Genomic DNA, 9008 nt, shown 5'->3' on the forward strand with positions numbered 1-9008 from the left:
CGAAGAGAAGACGGCAAGGAATTCCATAATTTGACATCCATCCTTGTCATAGGACCGGTGCTTGTGGGGCGGGATAGACAGAGAGAGATCTGCACTGGAACGGAGCCGGTGCCCGCTGCCATCTGTTAAAAAATGTTATCTCTCCGAGAGATAAGGGGGAGAAGAAGGAGAGAACAGGGCGTTAAAGAGAAGGGAAAGTACATGTAAGTCTCGACGATGACGAATGGGCAGCCATCTGAGTTGGGAGCGGAAAGATGAAATGTGATCAAATTTACGTAGTCCAAAAATGTATATGATGCACACATTTTGCAAACGTTCAAGTGATATGTATGTACTGATTAAAAATATTTAACAGGCGCTTACTCGCATGTCTACCTACTTACTATGTAGGGTTTTTATCAACTATCATACTTTCACCTAATAATAATTACCAACTCCGTCTAGTGATCAGCAGACTTTCAACAGAGAATTATGTTTTATAGCAAGCAATTATTTAGTTGAAATTAATGACCGTGCGACACCGTTGGCGATGGAAATTACCTACGCTGTGAAGATATTCACAATACACAAGACAATGGCCAATAGGTACATAATGGACCCTGACTTCACCTTTGTGCCAGGAGCCTTGATTAACGGTGACGCAGTCACGGGTGATGTTAACGCACCTACTTATTTTACTTTGAACGATTGACATAGAAGGGGTAAGAGAATGCGTTTCATGCGTTGGGGTTTCTAAATTTCAAGCTAAGCGAATGGAATACGAATGGTGATTAAATGGATTGAATGGATACACAGATAAAAACAATGCACATCCCTACTAATATTGTAATGCGAAAGTAACTGTCGGTTTGATACCTTTTCAAGCTTAAACCGCTAAACCATTCGGTTAAGCGGTTTAAGTTTGGTAGATGAAGTTTTGTATGGACATAGTTTGAAGACCGGGGAAGAACATAGGGTAGTACTTATCAATCATGTTCATCATTCCACTCAGACTGAGTCGCGGGCAGTAGGTAGTTCTAATGTAAATATAGATAAATAAGAGGCGGTGACCGTTTCATATCCTATATCCTAGTTATAGTTTGTGTGTGCGTCGAAATTTAGTTCTTAGCAAAATAACATCAAAGTTACACAAAACCTTGTAAATTGAAATATATCACGATTTCAATAGATAGATACTGGAGTGAAGGCAATAGCAGGACAAGTCGCCGAGTGAGGCGCGACGCACAACGCGCTGCATGGACAATTGATTCGGTCAAGTTATGGGGAAAACAAACAAATTATAGCCAGCATTAAATGAACGTAGTACCTTTGGCTATGTAATAGTGCTTTACGCACACTAGCGTCCCCTCCTCTACCCCTGACGTAACCCCCCCTTGTAGCATGAAATATGTCCCGGTTTACGGATTTTTTTTAATTTTTGAGAAAAGTATTAGGTAGGAAAGAAATGTCAAGGTAAGACATAATCCTTAATAAATTTTAAATAAAAAAGTTTATTTGCAACTTTTTTATGGCCACTTCAACTTTTAAAAAGTTTGGAACTCGACAAATAATGGAATTTGTATGCAACATTGCAGTCCCGAAATCGAGACTGCAATGTTTTTAACTTTTTAATTTTTTGACTGACCATAAACTACGCAATTCGCGACCTACTTTTTAACCGGCAACGTCGACTTTGCCGTTCATTTTTGAGGAAAAATATTATAAATTTCAGAATTATGTACGAGGGAGAGCAAGAGCGGTACATCATGAGATTGATGTACTTAGGTTTGACTGTTAGATGATATGCAATAATATTATCTTGCTCTACAATTTTCTAATCAGCCAAATTTTGGGTAAGTCATAATCATAAATTTAAATGATCCTTTGTTGCGCTGATTGTTATTCAAAGAAGCCTTCTACTTTTCGTTGGTTAACCATTGTGAGAATTGAAATAAAAATACTTGTGCAATCCTAATACGATCCTTATAATATTATATTATATACAGGGTGTACCTAGCCATTGGTCAAAGCCGAAGTGTACATAATTATGCATTAGGGTATTTAGAACCAGTATACAAAGCATCATAACAACCGGTGTAGCGGTTACAAGGAAATTAACAAATTGCGTTTTTTTTACTTTGGAGCAGTCTGTATGTGTTAGTAGCTCCTGAGGTCATAAATAGTATGAAACCGTCTTCGACCTTTTGATTATCTTTTTTATTTATGACACAGATGACACTAGGATAGAATCTTATCCTGACTTTTGACAAATGTGATCATTGCCCCATATTTTCGAACAAATTGTCAACTGTTTCTTTTTGTTTCTTATTGGAAATAACTTATTTGAAAAATTACTTTTTTATCTTTTGTTCTAATTGAAAAAATATTTACGTTAGAGCATTCCTGAGAAGTAACCCTACGTGGAATTTCAGGGTTTGTCCAATGGCTAAGGTCACCCTGTATAGGTACGTAATAATACTAATAATAATTCAAGAAATCGTTTATTGAATGTACAATATATTTAGGAAATAGGAAATTTCAATGTTAACGTAATAGGTTAATTTAATTTTTACACATGGTTTTATGAAACCGAAGTTAATAAAATAATCAAATTTAAAATATTAAATGTCTGTACTCCATTATATCCTTTGGCCGGAACTTTTCAAAATAGGTCCTTAATTAAACACGTAGGATAAGAAACAAGTAAAATAAAACTATCTAAAATACTTAAAACCTCCCAACTATAGTCCAAAGCTCCCAACTATGGTCCAAAATTAACTGAATTTTTTTTTCGTTTAGGTGTTTCTTTTACTGTATTAAGTATTTGTAAATCTAAGGCAAGGTATGTTTATAAATGGAAGAAAAAACTCGGAGTAAACCAAACGGAACATCGGTATTGATACTTAATTTCCTTTTGAACTTGTGGTGTGGCCCATAGTTGCATTATCGGACTATACTACAGTTGGGAGGTTTTACCTGAAGTGAATGTTATGGCAGCCGCCCAAACAATTAAGCGCCACTGAAGACCGGTTTTTAAAATATAAACACCGCTCCGCCCTGAATACGGGCACAGATTTCATTTTATGCGATGTGTCAACGCCAGGAAATTATGTCGGTATTATTACGTGTTTATTACTCTGAATTTAATTTAATTTATTTTAATTAATTTATAAAATATGTGTGTGTTTTATTGTGTGTGTGTGTATACATATAGTGTGTCCACAAAACAATAGATATCCTATTTGTATACACTGTCACATTACTTTCCAACTTGAATCCTAACTCATAAATAGTCATACTAATATAGTACCTTACCTTCTACCAAAGAGAATATAATTATAGGATAGAGGGTTACTGTCATAGTTAATTTTGTAGTCACAGTAAATTTACTGCCATCAATCGACACAAGATTAACTAAAAATGAACCTATATAAAAATATCAATCTATGGATAAATGTTTTATTTTATTTTTTATGATTTTGACCATGTTCTTTCACTGATGTGTTAAAATTGTTAAATAACAAGCAAAACCGTCAACGCCATCTAGCCGAGAATAGGCCAAAGGTGGTAGCGCCATCTATGCGAGAATATTTTTTTCCTGATTTCCGAGGCACGTTTTTTCCTTACACTTTATTCATCTTAAGTATACGGAGTTACATGGGTCTTTGCTTCTATCTAAGGGTAGCGTATCTAATGGTCCCGTTAACGATCGATAAATCTGTGATTCGTGGTCGATGCGAAAACAACTCGGCTGGGTAGCCGTTGTGGGTACTCGATTCCCCTACTATTATCCCGTCCCGTGGTACTAAACAAGAATACGCTTCGCTTACGGAATTTCACTCTTTTGTGATACTGTTTGTCTGTGCCTAGGAAAAAAATGGCGCAGAGTAAAACGAAACAGACGCAGACCATGTACTAGCAGGCAAGTATTATGTATGTATATATATAGCTACACTCTACGTACCTTACATTTGTAGGTCTACCTAACTATTGTAGGTAACGTATCTCTATGCCTACACGAACAACATGATTTGAAGTTTAACATTTTATTAAAGAATGTACTAATGTATAATAAAAAAATTGTGTTGTGTTTTGTGCGTTTCGCTATTAATTAGAATCAGAATAATGATTAACGCAAATGTTCTAGCAAAATAAATGTATTTAGCTAGAACATTACACAGATGGTACAATTTGTCAAAAGTCAGTAAAAGAGTTACATGGATGGATGTTCTGCCACACTTATGGTATGAAAAACTAAGTAATACATTTAGCGTAAGCTTACGATAATATTCAATTTGTACCTATAACATGTATTTTTATGTATTGATTTGGACATGTGTGTATTTGATAAATAAATGATGTTACGAGTCTTAATCGTAAAAATCATTTGAGAAGATTTATACTATATCTACCATTATCTATCAGCTTATTAAAAAGAGACTGTATATATGCGGTGAATGTGATGACTATATGTAGACCGATTACATTTTATTTGTATAACTAATAATTCGATAATTCGGAAGCTAAGAAATTTATTATTATACAAATTTAAATAAAATTACAATATTAGTCATACAATTTCTTGTAATATTCCTGCAAAGAGTAATAAGGTATATTTAGTAAATAACACTAGCCTTTTTGTGAATTCATTTAAATTATTGCATTGTTTTATGTCATGACTTAAAAAAAATTGTTTCCATTGTACTTATAACGCAACCACATTTTCATTATCGCAAGGGGGTCAGAAACAGGGTACCTACGTTACACCCGCGCACTGGTGTCGAAAATGTGTGAGGTAAGGAGGTAACGTTCTAGGAAAAGCTGCAAGGGTGTGGAGTGTGGGGTGTGGGGTGTGGGGCTGTCATTGAAGGGGTACTTGGCATTTACATTCATACAAGTGTATGAGCAATAACTTCATTACCTAATGATATATATAATTTATTTTTACACATTAGAACACACATTATTACAATTGTAGGTAAATATGCCTTAGGGTAATTCGGTGCCAAGAGAAGGCGCCAGATTATAAGGGATATTTTGCACTTAAAATTGGGATGAATAAAACATTAGTCCGACTAGCTGCTTAGGCTGAACTACTGCTCTCCCACTCTGTGTTAGTGCTTATACAATACATATGTGTATAAGTACTAACACAATGAATACTTCAGACGAAAGCAACTTTAGAGAAAAAATGTTCGAAGGCATGCGAAAATAAATTTAAGTAAACTAAATCTTGCTGTAACTACATTGCTGATGAATAAGTAGGTAGGTACCGATTTTCTGGCATATAGGTTTATATGAATTAGTAGTATATTCCCTGTCCATATATTTTATGAAATTACTCTACATGACAATGATGAGTAGATTAAACATTAACATGGACAATTAGTTAAATAAATATGACTACATATTTGCACCGTCATGGCGATTCTGATTGTGCAATTTGGCTGCGAAACCAGTTGTGGTCGGGCGCACTCGGATCGTGGTTCGGTCTATCAGTATCAAAATAATTGACCGGGTAGCTCCGCATTTTTCACTTTGTTACGTTTGTGACTCCTTCCCCTATCCTGTTTTTAACTTTACAGACAGTTTGGAAAGTTTTCGCCTTCACCTAAGTAGTACAAAACTGAAACAGACTAATGTAGGTATCTAATGTTTCTTTTCTTTTATTTTGCTATAGAGAGCTCATAATAATGTTTTTGATTGCAAGTGTGAGTTAAATTTAAATTAACATTATCTCTGACCATCAAATCGTACTTACTCGTAGTAACGAAATTTGTAAGTGGCAGTGTGTATTTGTATTTTGATATAAAAAAGTGGTCTCTCCGCCACTCAGGTCTTAATGCAGCACGTTCCTCTTAGCCGCAGGTACCGATGCCAAAGCATTCCATGTCGCGCTTGCAAGAGTCCCTAAATCTTAACATCGGGCGTCCCACAGGTTTTTTTTTAACCTTTCTGGATCCATACAGTGTACGTGGCCTAGCCAGCGCAGTCTCCTTTGTTTGAGAATCGCCGTAGTGCTGGTGATGCCTGACTTTGCAAGAACAGCTTCATTTGTCATCTTATCCTTCCAGTGGGCTTGGCACGGTCGCATCTTTATCGCCTGTCACCATGCCTGTCACGTTCTAACAAGTATGTAAGTGCGAAAGTGACAGGCATAGTGACAGGTGTTAAAAATGCAACCATGCTGACACCGCTGGTCACTCCCAATATATGTCTCAGGCAATGCATGTGAAAAGCGTTCAACTGGCGCTCTTGTTTAGAGTAAGTGGTCCAGGTTTCCGAAGCATATAAAAGGGAACTTAGTATTACGCACGACTCGTATAAGAAGTGTTTGGTGGCTACGGTGAGCTTATCATTCCTCCAAACACGAGTGAAGTCAATAAACTAGATAATTATATAAATTTTATTAATACCTTGCTTATACATATTTTTGTCTCTACTAAATGATTCAACCGCAAATTGGAGTTAGTTTTATAAGTGTAAATGGGTTCAAATTATGAGTCCATGTTCGCTAGTACCATAGACAAAACTGTAAGTTCATATTAAACCTAAGGAAATAAAAATATGATTCTTTGGCGCAGGTATGTAGGTCTGTACCTCAACTTTTACAGGGCTGGCGCTGGCTTATGCAAAAAGTTGTAGTGTTTTACCTTAAAAAACCCTTTTTTAAATTACAGTTAATAAACAAATGGGCTTAAAGCGTAGTTAAAAGATTAAGTATTTAATTTAAATAAAGATATAGTTAATACTTAAACACAAGACAGTATAAAGGCGGTGGAAGAGATGATTAAATTCTTGGGATATTTTACTAACTAAATTAAGTCGCGACCATAAATCTGGCAAGCGCTTTAGTAAAGTTATCTCCATCGCACAGCATATAGCGTCCGAGCAGCAATCGTCCGGATAAAACCATTACCAAGCAAAATCTACCCCATACCGGACCCGTCAGTCGCGTTAATCTACTGTTAAGAAATAAAACCAACGCAATAGGCACAGCCAGAAACACAGCGCTTCATTATTACCGCTTGAATAAATAAACGTGAAATCGGTGCGTTTGGACCGGCACATCCATCATTAGTATTGTGAAAATGGAGCACAAAGACAACTCGCAGTCCCAGGCCGTAGGGAAATAAAATTATGTATGTCATACGAGCTAAGGTTCTAACGCCTCTAACACGTTGGGCTCAATTTACACTATAACATGAATTTTGTACAGCATATAAATATTCTCTCACATTTGTCGACCGTGAATACAAACTTTGTAAAGACCGTCAACAGGTACCAAAGTAGGCAAATAGGTATAAATTGTTAAGTAAATATTTCATACGCCTTTAAAACTTTCTATATTTCCCCGGGCATGTATAATTTTATCAAAGGGCCGTAACAATGTCAGATAGGCATCATAGGCAGGTACATACGTATTAAAAGCAAAACTCAAGTCAGTCGTGAAATTGTAATGTCTCAAAGTGATAGTTGTAATCATTTGTTGGATATTGCATGATGCCTCGCGCTAGTCGCTAGTTGCGCTGCTAGCTAGGTGGAACGTGGGGATGGAAGTCGTAAAACAGGGCGCGGACTTGGCGAGGGCCGGAGGTAGAGTATGGCCCGCTGACGCTATGCCCGAGCACGTTCATTACCTACCTACTACCTTGTACAGTCACACCATTCGACACTTTATTCTTGTTAATTAAAAACTGTGCAGCTATTGAAAAGTAAAAGCTATAAAAGTACGAGTGTATGCCAGAAAAAAACGTAATCTTTTATCTCCTTAGACTTAGTTTTAACAAAACGGGGAAACTGCGTGTCGAACCATACATAATGAAGGGTTCCGTACCTTCTTTATATACGAAAAAAAGTGTAAAACCCCACGCCACTAAGCAAAAAAATCCTTTCCACTTTACATGTAAGGGAACTAGACTTTATTAAAATCCATGACAAATCAAACCATTCTAATTATAATAAGACACGGACGGACGTACCTACTGACAAACAGACGGATATAATTAAAATATAAAAGTTCATTGTTTACTACGGAACCCTAAAAATAAAATGACGCAATTCGGCATTCTCACGGAGGAAAAATTTACAAACGGTGAAAGTTGACAAAGCGGGTCGTCCCCGGGCCTCCGTTAAAGATGACTCCGTCTCGATTCTCTATAGGTCGTTTAAATGTCAACACCTACTCTAACCCGTAACTTAGGTATGATGAAACCAGTGACCGTCCCGTAAATGTAGCTGCGGACATTGCCACAACGCCTCACTTCAAATCTAAACAACACAATTGATTTCGCAGCGAGTTTAAATTTTCTGAATGGCTCTTTTGAGGAACTTACTAACTTGATATAAGTATTGAGTATTGAGACCAAGACGTTTACCTACCAATAAGTAACTAACAATATGTTTAACAATTATAGAGTTAAACTAATCTTAAAATCCACGGCCCTCCGCCAATTTTTTTATGTTCACATCTGAATGTGTCAAGTATTGTAAGTAAGTAGGTAGGGTTTGCAAACCGGACCCATACTGTACTTAATACTTTATTCGAATATTGTATCGATAAACGACGGTTATGGTCCACGACAGTTAATTTAGCATTAATGAAGGTGCAGTATAGTCGTAGTTACACTAATTATTCGGTAAAGCCAAATTTCATTTTAGTTTTATTGACAGTTGCACCTTTAGGTTAGTACAAAGTGTGATCCATCAATCTATGAATTAAATGTTTAAAAAGAAAGCATAAAATTGGACCATAACCGTCGTTTATCGATACACGATAAACGACGGTTATGGTCCACGACATAGTTAATTTAGCATTAATGAAGGTGCAGTATAGTCGTAGTTACGCTAATTATTCGGTAAAGCCAAATTTCATTTTAGTTTTATTGACAGTTGCACCTTTAGGTTAGTACAAAGTGTGATCCATCAATCTATGAATTAAATGTTTAAAAAGAAAGCATAAAATTAATAAATAACGTTTTTTTCAGAAAGTCACATAACTCGGAATCTATGTCGTAGTAAAAATTGTC

Source organism: Cydia strobilella, chromosome Z, assembly GCF_947568885.1.
Source record: "Cydia strobilella chromosome Z, ilCydStro3.1, whole genome shotgun sequence".
Taxonomy (NCBI): domain Eukaryota; kingdom Metazoa; phylum Arthropoda; class Insecta; order Lepidoptera; family Tortricidae; genus Cydia; species Cydia strobilella.